Below are 19,578 nucleotides of genomic sequence, written 5' to 3'. Positions count from 1 at the left end.
ATATGAGTTTTTTCTTTTTATTTCTTTTTCTGGAGTGATGCAAATGTTCTAGAAATGATCATGGTGATGAATACACAACTATGTGATGATACTGTGAACCTTTGATTGTACAGTTCGGATGGACTGTATGTGTGTGAAGAGTTCTCAATAAAAATATTTTAAAAAATTATTGGAATGTGCATGAGGCTTGTTATAGGACATTTCTTTTTTCTTTCTGGACACCATAAAACTATTTCTTGGGTTCCAGTTGTACACTCTGCTTTTCTCAAATAGCTGTTACTTGTTTTTCCCCCTTTCTCTTACTGAAACAGAAATATATCTTACTTTGAAATATTTGTGTCAAGTTATGTAAATTCATGCTTACTTTAAATGAAACGTGGATAGTTCTATCTAGAACTATCATAACATTTTCAAAATATTAAAAAAAACTGACATGTTATAAAGATTGTAGACTAGGAGTCAATGTATATTGGGCCTTGGCAAAGTCAGTTTTGCTTTTCTTTGTGAAATATGTTGTATGAAACACTAGTGTTGTCATTTGATGAATTTTCCCCAAAACCAGTGGCCCAATTGTGACAAGTCAAAGCCTCTGCATGAGGTTTAAAGCATTAAAAATTTTTAAATGAACAGTTAAATTAGAAAAAGGGTCCTGAGCTACAACTTCTCTCCCTGGAGCAGAGAATATTATGGGCAGCAAGCACATGGGGAATGATGTTTCTGGTGATAAAGTTTGGAAAATAGCAATGCAAACAGAACAAAACCCTTCCTGTTAACATTCAGTATGTAGAGAACAAAAAGATTTTTCACTATGCAAGAACCTGTACTACTATTTATTTGCAATGATGCCTTAGTGCAATGGGAAACAGCTGTTTATCTGTTTTTCTTTCGGTTTTATTTTCTTTTTACATTGCCATTCTGTCAGTACGTGGCTTCATAAAGCTGTAGGATTCTGATAGGGAAACTACTGAGTCCATGTGCTTTGGAAGCCAATGTGTTGATTTTCTAGCTCAATAGCAATATTTTATTATTGCCGGAAAGAGAATGTGACTATGAGTGTTAGAAGCAGGGAAGCTAATGCCACCAATATCATGTCCAGAGTGAGCTGTCTTCTGTGTTTTTATGTGCTTCATTCTATTGAATGAATATTTTATTGCTGTTTTCATTTGTGCGTGTGTGTTTGAATATTGGAGACATGTCAGACGATTTTGTTTCTGTTGAATACTTAATGGGAATACTTGTAAAGCTTCTTAGATGAAGATGGCTTTATGCCTTAGATATAAAGAAGGGTTCCATAAAATTTGATCAGAAATTATCTTTATGGGTTGGCATCCTGTGTACTAGTTAAAGCTCAGAACCTGAGTATTAGTTTTAGCTCAGAGCTGCATTTGCCCTGTGTATTTGGACGAATCTTGTCTTACCAGTTTTCTCTCCCCAACAGCTTTCCTTCAGGGGCTCAAATAATCTTGCACAGCCCATCTTTGCTGTTCCCTGGAACCAAGCTCTTAAGGTGTCTTCCTTGGATATTTGCAATGTCAAGGACCAAATATCATTCTGTTCGACATTTCACCTTTTTCATGACCTCTAGGTAGAGCTCCTAAAAGTGTTTCACACAGAGACTCCTCAATGAATGTTAATGGCACATTTGGAGGAGATTTTTATTTAAGTGATTATGCTCTTATGCCAATTCTTCCTCATTAAAAGTTCTTATTCTCTATTTCCACTTTGTGGCCATGGTACCTTGGCTGTGCATCCTTATTAGCTGGTGTCTATGATATTCAGCTCAGCTGGTAAGTGCCTATGTTTTCCCTGTGGTTCTATGACTTATTAGTTTCCAGTATGGTCCTGTTTTACCTTAATTAAGTTAGCCTGTTTTCCGTTTTTGTACATTTTCTTCTCTCTACATAATTCCTTTTCACACTTGCTCCATATTCTTACATGTGACCCACTGTGAAGCATGACTCCTTTCCTTTCTTTTTTTTTTTTTTTTCTTGTGAGTTGGCATATCTAATTAATCGGAATAAAAGAGAAGAAAAAATTTTAAAGGGTAATAGAGGTCATTTGCTTTGCCTGGAAACAGGTTGCTTTGTGTCCAAAAGGACTCTAAACTATATTTCTTCACGTTTTCCTTTAAAAGTAAATGAATACATGAGTAAGTGGCAGTCCAGACAGGCTATTTAGCTGTGTTTTAACAGCCCTCAGTAGCTAAAGTTCTGGGATTCTGTAAGTGGGAAAATAATTTTCTTTCATCTTTGTTTCTGCTAATGTGTTTACTTGATAAAAATATTCAGTTCTCGCATGATAATGGGTGTCTGAAGGAATCAAAATTGAACAGGAATCTTAATATGTTTTCCATTCCCATATAATTTATGTTTTGTATGGTTCTACTAGAAACTGAGAAACAGGGTTTTTTTTCCCCCAAAGGTAATTACTTGCATGGCTTTTTTTTTTTTTTACCTTATTATGGGGCTTTCTTTCTTTCTTTTCAAATAACAACCTGCAGAATCTCTTCAAGTGTTCAAGTCCTTAATTGGCTTGACTAAGGGTTTGTTAGTGTAGAAAGCTTGTTCTCTCCATTGGTTGTATACAGCTCCCAGACATTAAAATATCCGTTTTGTGGCTCCTGAGGCCAAAAATCATTATTTTCTTTGGCACCATACAGATTGTGGATTTCAATTTAATGCACAAATTTATTCCTGAGGTTGTAGTAATTTCTGCTGAGAAGTGATTTTTCTTGACAATTATTAGTTGGGTTTTTTTTTATTGAGTCAACATTAAATATAACATTTAAGATGGTATATTTCTATAGAGATTATTAATGTAACCTTCTTTCAGTGTGAATTTTCCCTACAGAAATAGTTTCTGCTGAAATGTGGCTTTTCTGAACATTTGTTCAGAGTTAACAACAAAGACAAGTTTACCTATTATCCTACCACATAAATGATTAATACTCTAATATCTAGCTTTCTTCTCATGACATGTAACTCCCTCTTCTTGCACTAAGATCCCAATTTGTTCAAAGAAAATGTGAACAGTAGGAAAACTTTATCTGTTGGTTAATGCTGAATTGTCTTTGACAGGTATGACCTTGGAAAATATTGATAATTGAATTTTGCAGAAAAATTATTTTTTTCAATATTTATGAATTTTTCCCCTCAAACTTTTGATCAAAGCTATTTAAGGTATAAGATTCTACCTAGAATATCTGTCCCAAAATTGCTGCCATTTACCTCTCTATGTCTATAACACACATCTATAACAGTCACGTAAAATATATAAGCTCTATAAGAACAGGGATTTTTTTTCTGTATTCTATTTTCTTCGCTGCAATAGCATATGGATATAAATGTGTACAGATGTATAACACCTCCCAAACCCCAACATTCCTACATCACACACCCTGCCACACATGCACACTACACACACACAGTGGAAGACAACATTAGAAAGTTCCTCTGGGCGCTTAGGAAAACATGAGAGGCAGTGTGGTATAATGGGCACAGTGGTTGGCTTGACGTCTCCTCTTTTCTTGCTAATTATTTTTATCGGTAAATCTTAACATATAAACACTCTCAACATACAAACATTCCATACATGGTGTACAATCAGTAGCTCACAATATCATCACATTTGCATCACTTCAGAAAAAGAAATAAAAAAGAAAAAACTCATCCTTACTAGACCCCTTACCCCTCCCTCTCATTGACCACTAGTATTTCCATCTACCCAATTTATTTAAACCTTTATCTCCCCTAGTATTTATTTTTTATCCCTATTTTTTACTCACCTGTCCATGCCCTAGATAAAAAGAGCATCAGATACAAGGTTTTCACAATCACATGGTTGCATTGCAGAAGCTATATCATTATGCAGTCATCTTCAAGAAACAAGGCTACTGGAACACAGCTCTACAGTTTCAGGTACTTCCCTCCTGCCACTCCAATACACCATAAACTAAAAAGGGATAACTATATAATGTGTAAGAATAGCCTTTAGGATAACCTCTTGACTTTGTTTGAGAGGTTTATTTTTTTAATTTTTAAAGTTTGTCTCATTTCTCTCTTTCCCCTTTTGGTCAAGAAGGTTTTCTCAAGGCCTTGATGTGGGGTCCTGACTCATCCTGGGATTTCTGTCCCATGTTGCCAGGAAGATTTACAACCCTGGGAATCATGTCCCATGTAGGGGGGAAGAGCAGTGAGTTCACTTGCCGAGTTGACTTAGAGAGAGAGAGAGGCCACATCTGAGCAACAAAAGGGGTTCTTTGGGGGTGACTCTTAGGTCTAATTTTAAGTAGGCTTAGCCTATCCTTTACAGGAATAAGTTTCATAGGGGCAAACCCCGAGACTGAGGGCTCAGCCTATTGATTTGATTGTCTCCACTGCTTGTAGGGTATCAGAAATTCTCCAAATAGGGAAGTTGAATATTTCCTCCTTTCTCCCCAATGTCCCAAGGGAACCTTGCAAATACTTCTTTATTCACTGCACAAATTACTCTGGGATATATTGGGGCATGTCACTAACCTGGACAAACCAGCAAAGTCTCACACACTATTCAATATTCCATGTAATTATTGTGTTCAACTGAAGTGACCATACAAGTGAAATTAGGAAATGCACTACCAAAATACAAATTTTGCACCAAATATACATCTCTCCCTTTGGTCTCAAACAGAAGTTGAAGTTTTAAAATATGGACAATATCATCCTTTACCCTGTATTCTGATTTACCTTAGTTATATCCAGATCAGTTTCATTCATATCTCTACTCAAAGTCTGATCACTTTTTCAACTTTTTAAACGGTTCCTGTATTGGGTACTGCTGACTTTCATACCTTCAGAGCTCTAATTGTGAGTCTCATGTGTTACATAAATACCTGAAGTTTCTGGGAATGACTAGCTTATAAACAAGCAGCTCAGTATCTTAGAATTTAGAAATAACAGTTACAACTCCTGAATATATGTGACTACTATAAAAGCTTACAATCTAGGACGCTTTACAATAGACCCCAACCTGGTAACCCATGCTCCCGACTTCAGTTCACTGAATTTTTATAGTATAGTTAGTCCATATAAGTGAGGCATGATAATATTTGCCTTTTTCTTTCTGATATTTCGTTCAGCGTATAGTTCTTAAGATTCATTCACCTAGTTGCATGTCTCACAACTTCGTTTCTTCTTGCAAGCATTTGGTAGTCCACTGTATATATACCCCATAGTTCCCCCTTCCTTTTCTCAATCGTGGTACCATTAGGCTGCCTCCATCCATTATGGATTGTGAACTCTGCCGCCATAGACACCAGTGTGCAATGTCCATTCATGTCCCCACACCCAATTCCTCCAAGTATATACTGAGAAATGGGGTTTCAGGATCATATGGCAAACCCACCCCTAGCCTCCTGTGGAACCACCACACTGCCCTCCAAAGGGCGGCACCTCTAAATTTCCCTACTAACAGTAAATAGGTGCATCTCTTTCTCCACATTTTCTCTAGAACTTATTTCTCTCTGTTCATTTTTAAACAGTTTTATTCACACATCATACAATCCAACCTAAGTGGATAGACATGCTTTCGCCACCATAATCTATCTGAAGGCGTTTCCTTTTCTTCCACAAAAAATCCATACCACTTCACCATGCCCCACTGCCTGTTTACATTTAGTTTTGGCATAATGCCTTTGTTACATTCAGTGGAAGCGTGTTATGTTACTGTTGACTATGGACTCTAGCTTGCATTGATTGTACTTTTTCCCATATACCATCTATTTTTAAAACCCTGAAATATTGACATTCATTTGTTCTCCCTCATGCAAAAACATTTTATTTGCACATTTAATCACTATCATTGTCCATTTTAAGCATTCCTAAATTATACCATCTCAGTCTTTATAGTCTATCTTTCCTTATGATTTCATGCATGCTTCATTCAGCACTTATATTATTGTGCTACAATCAAGTAGTATTGTGCTATTCATTTCTGATTTTTTAGTTAGTCCTCTTACACAACCTGTATTCTTTCTGCACTAATTGCCCAGTCTCTACTTTATTTCTATCTCCTGATAATCTGTGTTTTTAAATTCAATTCTCCAAGTTTGCTCATTAATGTTAGTATATATTAGTAAAAATCATACAGTATTTGTCCTTTTGTTTCTGGATAATTTCATTCAGTTTACTGTTCTCAAGTTTCATCCACGTTGTTACATGATTCATGACTTTATTCTGTTTTACAGCTGCATAATATTCGATTGTATGTATATACTACAGCTTGTTTAGCCACTCATTCGTTGATGGACATTTGGACTGTTTCTATCTCTTGACAATCATAAATAACGCTGCTATAAACATTAGTATGCAAGTGCCTAATTGAGTCCTTGCCCTCAGGTCTTCTAAATATATAGTAATGAAATTACTGGATCATATGGTGGTTCTATACTTAGCTTCTTAAGGAACTGCCAAACTACTTTCCATAGTGGTTGTACCATTTTGCATTCTCACCAACAGTGGGTAAGTGTGGCATCTCCTCTTGATCTACTAATTCCATTAGGGGACCTAGAACAAGCCACTTAATAACTTTTGGCTCAGTTTTGTCCCACCTGTGTAATAGGATGATATTAATAAATTTCCTTTCACATTCAGTCCACAGAATAATAGTTGTTTAAAGGTAGAGAAAGTGATGCAGAAGAGGTAGAAGAGAGTTTTAAGTGGGTGAGGGAGAAAAAAAGTATTGTTTAGTACCCACTTTTATCTACAGCTAGAATTTTAAGGTGGCTGTAATCCAAACCTTCTATGGATGGATTTGCAGAGAGACTGAATAATGGACAGCTGTAGTAGGCAGGTTAAAATGTCAAAACAATATGAATACTTGATAAAACAGATTTTTAAAAATGATTTTATTAGAAAGCTACACAGAGTTCCATAATGTGGATAATCTAGATGGAGGCTTGTCTTGGGTATACGTTGGAGAGGTTGGGAGATTTCATATTGGTATCTCAACTAATTATGACCCAATCCTTTGCCTTTCTAGCTAATAATCAACATTTGAGCCCAGCATGTTGTCAACTCTTGAACAATGAGCAGTCTCTCCTTTCCTGAAAAGCGATGAATATATCAACAGGGATGATAAAGTAATTTATTCATGTAGAAGGATTATTTCTCAGATTAAGAGAACAGTTTGTTTCTGGATAAATGACTGATCTATGCTTTTGTACTAGTTGATGGAAAAACAGAATATTATTGTAAGTTTTACCTTAACTTCCAAATTTTGTCTCTTTAGTTATGAATTTTCCTAACACAGTTGTCAATTATCATCATTTCCCAAGAATCTAAAATGATATCTCCTTGCCAAGTGTTTCTATTTCCTAATGTTGCTGGAATACAATATACCAGAAATGGATTGGCTTTTGTAAAGGGGATTTATTAAGTTAAAAGTTACTACTCTAAGGCAGTGAAAATGTCCATTTTAAGACACCAACAAGAGAATAGCTTCTCAGAAGAAAGGCTGCTGGCATCTGGGACAGCTGTTAGCAGGGAAGTCATGTGGATATTGTCTGCTGGTCCTTTGCTCCTGGGTTCCATTGCTCTCAGCTCCCAAGCATCTGTGTCTGTCTGTTCTCTGTATCGTCTCTGAGCTCTTTCTCCATGATCTCTTTTAAGGACTCGAGCAAACTAAGGCCCACCTTCAATGGGTGGAGGTCACATTCCATGGAAATAAACTAAGTGGGTCACATCTCCATGGAAACCATCTAATCAGAAGATCCCACTCACAATAAGTCTGCACCTACAAGATTATATTAAAAGAGCTTGGCTTTTCTGTGGTACATAACAGTTTCAAACCAGCACAACAAAAAAATTAAATCAGATTCTTCACATTGGCTTGGAAGGTCCCACACAATCAGGCTCTAATCTGCCTATGCAAATGTATTTCCTTTGACTTCCTTCAATACTTTTCAGTACTGAATCTCTTAGGTTTTCTCATCATCTGATGGCAGTGTTTATGCTTGGTCTATATTATTAGCTTGAAATATCCTCCATCCTACTCACATTTTATACACGCTTCAAGACCAGCCTCAATTATCATCCCATCCTAAAGTCTCCGTTTGCAGCAGTGTTTATTCATTATTACTTATTATTCATTTAGTCATGTATTAATAATCATTCAACAAATATCTTTGAATGCTTTCTTTGTTACTGGTTCTACCCTCTCTTAAACATGAATTATTGTATGTATTGTTATAACCAAATAGTTATATTGAGTTTATAGTTTAATATTTATTTCACCTCCACTATGAAACTAAACCTACAAGGGCAGTAGTTATTTTTTATTTTTTCAGAGATTATAAAGTAGAGTAAGACATGACCAGGCTAGGGAGACATGAGACCTGGTTCTGTGTCTCCCCGTAACTGCTACTTAGTCTTTATGTAATTCAAATCAACAGATCTTTATTGAGCATCTACCATGTTCATTGCAATATGAGAGATTCCAAGATAAATTATTTTTGAAGCCAATAATCTAGAATAGAGATCCTTTTAACCTAGGGTCCTGAGAACCCTAAAAAATTCAAAGTTTCAGGTTCAGAAGATTTCACCTAAAATTTTGAGTATTTATTTATGTGCATTTTTCTAGGGTGAGAGTACATAGCTTTTAGATGTGGTTAAGGTGTTGTTAATGGTAAGGAAAAAATAAGGTTAAGAAGCTCATGACTGCAACATGTATAAAATAAATGCATAACTGAAGTATAAGAACCATAGAAGAGCAGCAGTATCCTAAGCAAGGTTTAGAAAAAGGTAAAATGATATCTGACTGGTCATTTAGACAAAGTCTTCCTCAAGGGGAAGAGACTTAAGGATATGTCATGTATCTTTTGGACTTAGCTTCCTCATGGAAAAAGAGGTTGATTATAGGATCTCTGTCATTCATTCCAGTTTTGAAATTTCTTATTTCTCAATTCCATTCTCAAACATCTATTAAAATGCCCATCACATTTTAGGTGCTCAGAAAATATCTGCTACTTGGTTAATCCTGAAATGAAGCTTTAAAAATGTGTTGTCCTCAAAATACAGCCATTATCTTGAGTTGAAATTTTAGACTATTATAACATTAGCTTCTTAATGTTCCATGAATGAAAGGAAGGCTTATCAGATACTTATGTATCATTGCTGACACTCTTTCACTTGGCAGGTCAAGATGTTTAATTCATTATTTGTCCTTTGTTCATTCACAACATTTTAAAATATTTTTGCATTTTCTTATGTTTTCTATTATAGTAATGTGGTTCTCATTATTATCCTGTATGCTTCCTGAGGATAGGAAGGAACTATCTCAAACCCACTTAATATTATCTAGTGCCTAGCACATTCCCTTACACCAAAAGGGGTCCAATAAATGTTGAATGATAAAAGAAAGGCTGTGTATCAAAGTGCATTCAAAATAGGTAACCTACAAGCTGCCTATTTCAGTATAACACAAAGTTTAAAGAACTTGGGCTTGGGAAAGAGATTGCAACTTCAAATCCTGACCCTGCCATGAGTCCCCCTTGGCACATTCCTTAATTCTTTCTCCTCAGCTTCCTTATCTATAAATTGGGATAACACTGTTTACCTGGTAGGATTATTGTGAGGATTAAATTGTTTAGAAGACTGTCTTGTACGTCATATATAAAAGAGGATCAAAGTTTATGTGGCCTTAAACTTGTACAGTATCTGAGGCTCTCTTTAAGGAAAAAAATACAATATCATGAATATAAAATTAGCCAATAAGAATTAGAGTGGGAAATTACCAATTTCAAAAAACTGAATAAAAACATAAACATCACAAAATATTATCATCATCACTAATTAACTTCCTAACTTTTTTTTTTTTTAACATGGGCAGGCACTGGGAATCGAACCCGGGTCTCCAGCATGGCAGGCGAGAACTCTGCCTGCTGAGCCACCCTGGCAAGCTCCCTAACTCATTTTCATAATAATTTATTTCCTACAAAATGTTGGCTACTTACACTTAGATTTCCTCTGTCATATGATAGTGAGTTTTAATAATTTCTCTAAAGAAAACATAAATTCTTTCCTTTCTTTAACAAAGTAGATTAAAATTTGTTTTTATCCCTTATGGTTTAGAAGGTGTTCCTTCACCTTCGTAATCTGTTACTGAAAATACCACGCTTCTAACTCCACCAGCTTCTTGCTCAGGAGGCCTTCTTACCAGAAGGGAAGCTTTGGAGAAATCCAGCTTTGGGGTCTCCCTTGGAAGGTTCTCAGATGGGCCAGTGCCTCGGCACTGGTTTAGCCTGGCCAGGTCCTCTCTGCGCTCTCCTCATTCCCCACCCTACAGGTAGATCTAGGTCTGCCGGGTGGGGTCAGGGGAGTAACGTAGCGGAGAACCTGGGTCATGGGGCCTCCAAGCATCATGTGCATATCCTCAGGGTCATAGATAAGGTCTGGAGTGGGTGGCATTGTCCTTGGAGCCCAGATAGATTTTGGAAGTGCTGGCAGCCCCCTGCAGACCCAGGATGACTTCAGGAGGTAGAAAGTGAGCTCCAGACTGAGCTGCGCCTCTTGCTGCACGGCTGGGGTTGGTACCTCCTTCCTACAGACGATGCAAGTGAGGGGCTATGAAATTTAACCCCCCTAATTTCATATAAAACTGCCTCTGATTATAAGTGCCCCATAAGTTAGCATTTGTCATTATTATTTTACTCTTTCATTGTCAAAGAACTTTTTAGTAAATCCCTAGGAATTCTTCAATGAATTTACTTCTTGATCTCACACAATTTTTATCGTTTCCAGGAATAATTTTTATTCTTCCTTTTATCTGGAACCCAGATGATCCAACTTTTTACTAAAATCAGAGATGGATTGTATCACAACAAATTTATGTATAATATTTCGTGATCATATTCAGACCAAATCATATTGAGATCAAATACCCTACCTCCTTCATTCGTACACACCGTTTGTACTGTGGATATTGTGCTGTGGCCAGATTCCACTTTAGGAATGAAGAACTTGTTATCCCAGCAGTCTTCAGCTGAAAGCCGTCCTCACCCAAGATTACATCCACTCCCCAGGGCCAGTCGCATCCGGTGTTCCCTCCTGCATTCTAAAGGCGCTGGCCCCTTTCCCTCAACCCAGTACCACTCAGAGGGTCCATCCCAGTTTCAGAACAACACAAAGAGCAGCTGAAGCCTGTTGTAGTAGCTGCACCAGGGTTCTCCTTCTTGAACTCTGCCCAATCCAGCTTTCCCCCCTTCCTCCCCAGGTAATGATCCCCAAAACACTTCAGTGCACTTCCTGCATGTGTATCTCTGCTTCAGAGGCTCCTTTCCAGAGAACCCTCCTGAAATACCATCAATTTTTTAAGAAACATAATCTTTTTAATAACAGATTTCTGGGAACAAGGGAGGGGGATCATTTATAAGGTGTGCCCCAATTTCAGAAACATTAAAATTAAAAAAAAAATGTGCTCCATACATTCAAAGAAATGTGCTATCAGAGTACATGGGAGTGCTGTAATTGCTTGATGTATTGCTGTGACCAATAAACCGAAGCAATTAGAAGCTTTTCACGGAAGCCATTTTCTGAAGAAAGGTTAAAGATTCATGTTGTTCTTTCCTTTACTCACTGAAAATTTCTCTTTACATTCTCTCCTGACTTGATCACATCTGAACGCAAGGTTTTAGGCCAATGCATTACATCTCTAGCCCCACTGTCTCTTGAGCTTTTGATTTGCATATTCATCTACCAGAAACATTTTCTTTTGATCACTCACAGGCATCCCGAACTTAACATGCTCAACCCTGAGTGAATCATCTTCCCCTCACACCAGCTCTGTCTTGTTTCCAGTCTCACTCAGTGGCCACACAACCCTGATGTCCCAATGCATAAAACTTATTGTCATCCTAGATTCTTCTTCCTTCCTCACCCAACGTGCCCCAGCAGTCGGTAAGACCTGTCAATTTCCCCAGGAAGTACTGTTCTAATCAATCTCTTCTCTAATGCCTGTCCCTAATTCCAAGCTTAGATCCATTTTGCAGATGATTATAATGATAGTTGAGTCATTTCTCTACTTTCAGTCTTGCTTTCTTTAAATGCAATCTCCCTGAAGTGGTCAAAATGATCTGTAACAAATGTAACTTTGGCCAAGCCATTGCACCCATGAGCTCAAGCAAAAGGCTTTGGGTGACTTCGCCCCGCCATACTGCTACCATTTTCTTTCTCCAACTTTCTGTACTACGTGAAGTTTACCTGCATGCTTCATATTGTTTCATGCCTTTCTGTGTTTGCTCATCATTTCCCTCTACCTGGAAAGCCCTTTACATCTTTCTTAGATCTGTTAACGTAAATCATCCTCTAAGGTAATTTATTTTTATAGTCACTTCTAGGATGTTTTCCCTCAACCTAAAAATTTGTGGTACCCAAACTGTCTTAGCATTTAAGATATTATAAGGAAAATGTGTGTTATGTTTCTGTAATTTCCTAAAGAATGAGAGCTATACTTGTTCTCCATTGTAACACAGTACCAGGCATACTGAGTGAGGGATACTCAATAAATGTCTGCTGAACAGAACTGAGTAGGTGAGACCAATAGATCCTTGAATCACCTTTGTATTTACTGTATAATTGCTTGTTTTGCATATTATCAACATTCCCATGATTCTCCCTGGGAAAATCAATGAATTTATAATTCATTCATTCATTAAGTATTTATTGAGTGCCAGCTTATGTGAAAGACAACTCTTGATAGTGAGAATACAAAACTTAATATTAAATTATTTAGATACATGTTTTCTTTGTGGGAAAAATAAGACAATTTTGTTAGTCATGCAACAATAATGTAGTAAGCACCTACTCTGTACCAGGCATATTCTGGGAGGAAGGAAATCCTGGGAGAAGAAGGATTGGAGGTAGCACCTACAGTACATCATTTTTAAGAGTATATTTGTAAAAGGACGGCAGGACATGTAGGCAGTAGCTAGAGGAAGATGTGAGGCCACGTGTTTTTTATATAAGATGAGAGCTGTAAGAGCATGCCTGTGTGACTGATGTAAATGGCCTAGTTGAGTCCAAAGAATTGGTGATGTGGGAGAGAATAGATTCAATGGCTGGAGTAATGGCCTTAAGAAAATGAGAAAGTTAGTGCAGACATGGAGGGCCTGACCTTAGATAAATGTACAACTTATCCATGGTTATATAAGGGGAAGGAAAGTGTATGGATATAGTCCACTGATGGGTTCTATTTTCTCAGTGAAATAAGAAGCAAGTAATCATCTATGTCTGAGGATAGAAAAGGTGCTGGTTTGAAGAGAATGGAGAAAGAGGACAGTGGTCACCAAGGAAAATTGAGGCCACTAAAATGTAATAAAATTTCCTGGTATCACTAAGGGTTGGTTCCTTTGAGGTTAGAGGTCGTGAATTTAAAGTAAGCTTCACTATTCAGTAACACTGTATTTCTCCAATTATGTTCTGCTGCAAGGGTTAGGTCATAGTGGTAGAGAGATGGATTTAGCAGGAGTGAGATTTTATCAAGCAATTTTAATAAAGGGAAGAAGAGGAAGTTCTGTCTAATATAGTTGCAAGGAAGTTATTAAAAAGATGGCGGCTGAAACTGAGCATGGAAAGAAGTGAGGGCTTGAGGGGAGGGAAGTAGCAACAGTGAAAAAGTGAGAACGTCACTGGACCATAGTCCCTGATGGGTGAAAAAAAAAAAAAAAAACAACTGTTGGAGTAGGGATGCTGGAGGGAGTGTGATGATGATGAGAGAGAAGGTAATGGTCAGAGAATTGGAAGCCTGGAGCCTACACTTAAGATTTAAGATGGAAGGGCTGCAGTTGGCAGCACCCCAGGGCTCAGTCCGCAGACCTGCCCTCCGTCCTACCCTCCTTCCTAAGTGAGCTCAGCCAGGCTTCCTGGCCTCGCTTATCAGCTATATGCACCTCCACCCCAAATTTACATCTCCAGCCTGAACCTCCGTCCTGAAATCTAGCTCCCTTCCCAACATTTCAATGTAATTGGATATCTAATAAGCATGAAACTTAATATTTTCAAAAGTGAACTTCTGGTGCTTCCCTCGGACTGCCTCTCAATCAGCCTCCCTACCTCTAATAAACACACTCCCAAGTGGTCCCTCTCACCCATACAGATCCACCTAAGTCTTTCTCATTATGGTAGTGAAAGTGCCTTTTAAAAGTTAAGGCAGGTCGGGCCATGGTGGCTCAGCAGGCACAGTCTCGCCTGCCATGCCAGAGACCCAGGTTCGATTCCCAGTGCTGCCCATGCAAAAATTTTACATCTATGTTCATACAAAAGAATGTATGATAGTTTTCTTATTTTTATTTTCTTTGTAGGCTGTGCAGTAGGGGTCACATTTCATTATTTTCCACATGAATGTCCCATTATTGCAGCACCATTTATTGATTTTTCACCCCTTTGGAGGGTTGGGAATGGAACCTGGGTCCCTCACATGGCAGGGGAGAGTTCTGTCACGGAGCCACCTGTGCACCCTCATTAGGCAGTTTAAAAATTTTGGTGCCCATGAATTAGAATAATCCTTTATTAGCACAGGGCTTTATAAGTTCTTGAATATTTGATAGTTTCTGTAAGGAAATCACAAACACTTTTTAAGCGGCCACGGCCCAGCGCTCCCCTAAACCCACTTTCTTCTCTGGAGAAGGCACAAGTACGCCAAGCGGCCGTCATCTGGCATCCTGCTCCTCTCGTTTCCTTTTCTGTGCGCCATTCCATAACCTGGGGGAGAGCGTAAGCCTGATGAAACGGCCCGGCCTGACCTTAAAAACCCAGAAATCGGGTGAACAACGGTGGCTCAGTGGCAGAGTTCTCACCTGCCATGAAAAAGGCCTGTGTTCGATTCCCAGAGTTGCTGGTGTGAAAAACAAAAACAAAAACAAAACCAGAAATCAGGAACAAGCAGCCCCAGATGTTTATCAGAAGAGGCATTCTCAGTGGGAGGGCCACCTTCTGACAAGGTAATTAAAAACTATCCTCAAACTATAGATTTGCAGTTTTGGCCTCAGGAGACTGGCCGTGATAGGACTTCTACCCCTGATAAGAATTCTTTGTGCTGTGTAAGTGACAAAAAATTATTTGCCGTTTCTGGACTCTAAATAATAAAGAGATCATTTGCTGAAAGTTTCTGCTGTGCCCTGATCCTGTGTACAAGGCGCTATTGTAGCAACTTTTTCCACAGAATCTTCATATAGTATTTTTTTTTTTTTTTGCATGGGCAGGCACTGGGAATCGAACCCGGGTCTCCAGCATGGCAGGCAAGAACTCGGCCTGCTGAGCCCCCATGGCCTGCCCCATAAATACATAGTCTTTTAATACATATATTTTAGCTAATACTCTAATGTTTTCTATGCTTTTTATTCTAATGAGGTTTTCTTCATCTTCTTGAGTCCGTTTTGATCATTTTCTTAGAGAGTTGATATTCAAATTGATTCCATTAACACCTAATTTATAAAAATTATACTTCTAAAGGCCTTTTCTGCATTTTTGATACTTTCTTTCCTTTTTAGTTTGGGTAAGATTTGCTTTTCAGATTTGTTTTTCTATTTTATCAACTTCTGTTTTTATCTTTATTAATTACTCATTTCCTTGTGTTTATTTTTGTTAGTTGTAAAGTTCTTTGAGAGTCATGCATTATAAAAATGTTTTCAATCTAATATGTTTGGATGATAAGCTATAAAATTCCCTGTGATTATGATTTTGCCACCTCCCACAGGGGTTCTAAATGAAGTTTATTTTTTATTGTGTCTCCCTACATATATGTATTTATATATATTTCTATATACAGACACACAGACGCAAATATGTGCTATGTATATCATAGGGAATTTTGTTCACAACATTTTTGTTTTTGTTTTTTTGGGTGCATAGGCCAGGAATCAAACCTGAGTCTCTCACATGGCAGATGAAAGTTCTACAGCTGAACTACTGGTGCACTCTCTAAATGAACTTCAATTTCCATATTGACTTTCACGTTTATTCTGGGATTATTTTTCAATTACAAGTAGGTGAGACTTTTAATTTTATTATTGGTCTGTAATTCACTGTTTCTTATTTGATCACATAATGATTAAATAAAATCACACCTGGCAAGTATGATTTTGGAATTTACTGAGATTTTGTTTTAGGTCTAACACATACGTAGACAAACTTTTATAAACGTTCTATGTATTTACTTTGTCATGTGCTATCTCTGTAGGGTAAACTGTTATCTATTCATCTATATATTTAATCTAATATACATATGTACTACCTCAAAAGTTCTTCATTGTGCTATTACAATCTACGTAGCCAGTGCAACATTGGAGCTGGCTCTGACCAGCTGATTTGAGCTGGTGGTTAAATATTCGGGAATTTTATGAGGCAGTTGTTGGTGGCATGAAATCAATATAATGGGGATATTTACACTACAGAATTCAGAAAATGTTACAAATAGGGCTTTTCTTTTTTTAAGAACTGATTTATCAGCACACCAATGACTATAGCCTTACCCATTTTTGTTTGCTTCATGTGTAAATTTCTGAAAAATATGTTAAAATCTTGATTTTCTATTAATTTTTCTCTTTATAATTTGAATCTATACTGTTAGATACATAAAGGATCAACATGTTTATATCTTCTCGGAAGATTATAACTTTTATCTATGTGCATTATCCTTTTGTTGTTCAATACTTTTCACCTGAATTCTAATTTTTCTGGTATAATAATTACTACACATATTTGCTGGATTATTATTTTCTGTCCTTTCATTTTCAAGCTCTTTGTGGCACTTTAATTTTGTTCCATCTCTTATGAATAGCATAATTTAACATTTATCTATTTTTTTAAACCATTCTGAGTTTTAGAAAGCAAATTTAATTTTTATCACATGTGCTTTGTGTATGTGTGTATATGTGGGTAAATAAGCATTGGTATGTTTAGACTTAATGCTGCCACATTACTTCATGTATGCATTTTTTACTGTTTTATTTTTATTTCCCCCCTTTTCTGCCTCCTTCTCCACCACCGCATCTATTTGATTACTCAAGGTTTTTTTTTTTCTTTATTATTTGTGTATGTGTGTGTTTCCTTATTTTCCTTTTGCATTTTTTGCTTGGAAATTACACATGACATTCGGGGGCTTTTTTGGTAGTGGGAGTTACCTTTGCTCATGATTTTTGCAATGAATCAACATGAATGGCCCAAATCCCCCAAGTCAAATAAAAATCTGAGCATGAGTTTGCTTCCTCTTTTATCTTTTCCCACATCATTTCCCATCAAGGAGATTTTCTGGGAGTTTTTTCCAAATTTCTCATTTGAGAAAGTACATGATTTGGCCAGTGATTGCCTAGGGTTGGGCATGGGGGCTGGAATAACCGCTGAGGGACATAAGGGAAAGTTTTGTGAGCATAGAAATGTTCTATATCTTAGTAGTGGTGGTAATTTCATGGGTATATACATTTGGCAAAACTCATACTAGATACTTAAAATGGGAGCATTTTACTTTGAAGTTTACCTAGATGAAGTTGATTTTTGAAGTGTGGAGGGAATATCAGTGGGAGGAAAAAAAAACATTAGCTGGATGCAGAGAAATCCCATTAGAAATTACATCTCATGAAATTATAATGGCATTATTTTTTTCAAGCAAAAGTTAGTAGTTTAGAATTTGAAATTGCCAAGATGAATGTAGCAGAAAGATGAGAAGTGCAGGAAATTTGGCGTGCTATTTAGGATCTTTTAAAATGACTGGCCAGGACTCCTACTGGGTGGAGGAGAGGCAAGTGGCACTTGAGAGGCTGATATGAGACTGGGGTCAATAATTGCAACCAAATGAAAAATAAAATCCAACAAACATGCAACGTGTGTTTGTTATGTACCTTTCATGCTTCTAAGGGCTTTGAGGTACAGTAATGAAATTAGGTTTCTAACCACAAGAATCTCACATTTCGTAAAATGAGTGAATGAAGTAAACAATGTACCTTCAAGTAAAGTATTTCCATCAGTTATTTGGACCCAAGTATAAGTTTTATTTGTCTCCTGCTTCATTTTTTTATATCCCACATATTTTTGGATATCTTTCTTATTTTCCTGGAATATATTTTCACATCATCGTTTCACAGATAGCCTGTGACTCTTACATTTTCTAAGATTTGGTATAAAAGCCCAGGACATTTTTGGGGCAGTGAAACTCTTCTGCATGTTACCCTAATAGTGGACATACAACATTACATGTTTATCAAAACCCATAGAACTGTATACACAAAGCCTGAACCCTAAAGTAAAGGGGCAATAGTTAACTCATATTCTTTTAATATTGGTACATCAATTGTAACAAATATTCCACATCAATGTGAGATGTTAATAACAGGGAAACTGTAGTGTGTTGGTATATGGGAACTCTGTACGCTCTGAGCATTTTTTTTCTGTAAACCTAGAACTACTCTAAAAACAAAGTTTATAATTTAAAAAAATGTTCTTTGCCTTTTTTCCCAAGTACTGGTAGCTTTATAGGTTCAAACTAATTTTCTCTTAGCACTTGGAAGTACCATTGTCTTCTAAGTACCAGAATAAGATTCAGTTTGATTCTTGTCCTTCTTAAATGACCTCTTTTTACTTCATGGACAATTTTAGTAAAATTGCTATGTATTTCATTTATCTTTTCTTTAGGCCACTTCAGTATAAAAGCTTGTATTTTTCTATTATTATGTAATATTTTCTTTTTATCATGTTTGTGGTTATTTCCTTCTCCCCCTTCTTAGGAACTCCTATTAGATACCATGTTGGAATGTCTAGATCTAGCTCTTAATTTCCAACTCTTTATCCTTTTGTCTTGTGGTTTGGGAGAATGAAATGTTTTTGGAATGGGCAATAGGAGCAGACTTCATAGATTATTTCTCTGTAGTAGGGTAAGTATCCCAGCTGTGCTGCGCTGGAGAATCTGTCCATTCTGTCTGCCCTAGAGAATTGTACAAGCTAGGGTTTTTCAAGAACACTCACACAAAACAATTTTTTAAGAGCATTTTCACCAAATACCAGAAAAAGTACATGAGCATATCCTTGCACGAACTATGATCAGAGAGTGTAAAGGGCACACACCCTCTATCATCTCTAGATACTAGGTACTATATACTATCTATAGAGCTAGATCTAGACATTCCAACATGGTATCTAATAGGAGTTCCTAAGAAGGGGGAGAAGGAAATAACCGCAAACCTGATAAAAGAAAATTTTACAGATTTGTATCTTTGTTCTTTGTCTTACATGTTAAAGCACCTGAAGTTTCTCTATAGACATTTTATATAATATCGTCTGTTTAATTAATGCTTTTGGGCTAGTCCTGATAACTAAGGTATGCAAATCATATAGCTGTTTTTGTCCTTGGTAATTCAGAATATTTAAATTGATTATGGTTTACTTTGGAAGAGTTTCGGTTTCATTAAGCAAGTCATCATGTTCTAATTTTTTTTAACCTTTTTATTTATAATATAACATATATACAAAGCAAAGAAAAAAACAAAAGCAACAGTTTTTGAAGCACTCTTCAACAAGTAGTTACAGGGCAGATCCCAGAGTTTGTCATGGAGTACCA

The 19,578-nt window shown here is 36.9% G+C and overlaps 1 protein-coding gene across 6 annotated transcripts in view; it reads left to right on the top strand.

Annotated features, from left to right (window-relative positions):
• The window catches only part of IL15 (interleukin 15), an 83,850-nt gene that overhangs the window by 44,427 nt on the left and 19,845 nt on the right, over positions 1-19,578 (top strand). The window contains exon 3 of one of the 6 annotated variants that reach the window (XM_077139959.1): positions 15,882-16,014. The exons of 4 other annotated variants lie outside the window; for them this stretch is intronic. The gene's annotated coding sequence lies outside the window, so the exon portion shown is untranslated. Of the gene's footprint in view, positions 1-15,881; positions 16,019-19,578 lie in introns of all 6 variants that reach the window. One more of the 6 variants, XM_077139958.1, reaches the window with a different exon arrangement.

The sequence above is a fragment of the Tamandua tetradactyla genome, chromosome 22 (assembly GCF_023851605.1).
Source record: "Tamandua tetradactyla isolate mTamTet1 chromosome 22, mTamTet1.pri, whole genome shotgun sequence".
Taxonomy (NCBI): Eukaryota; Metazoa; Chordata; class Mammalia; order Pilosa; family Myrmecophagidae; genus Tamandua; species Tamandua tetradactyla.
The sequence above is the reverse complement of the archived record's forward strand: the minus strand, read 5'-3'. Positions and strand labels throughout refer to the sequence as shown.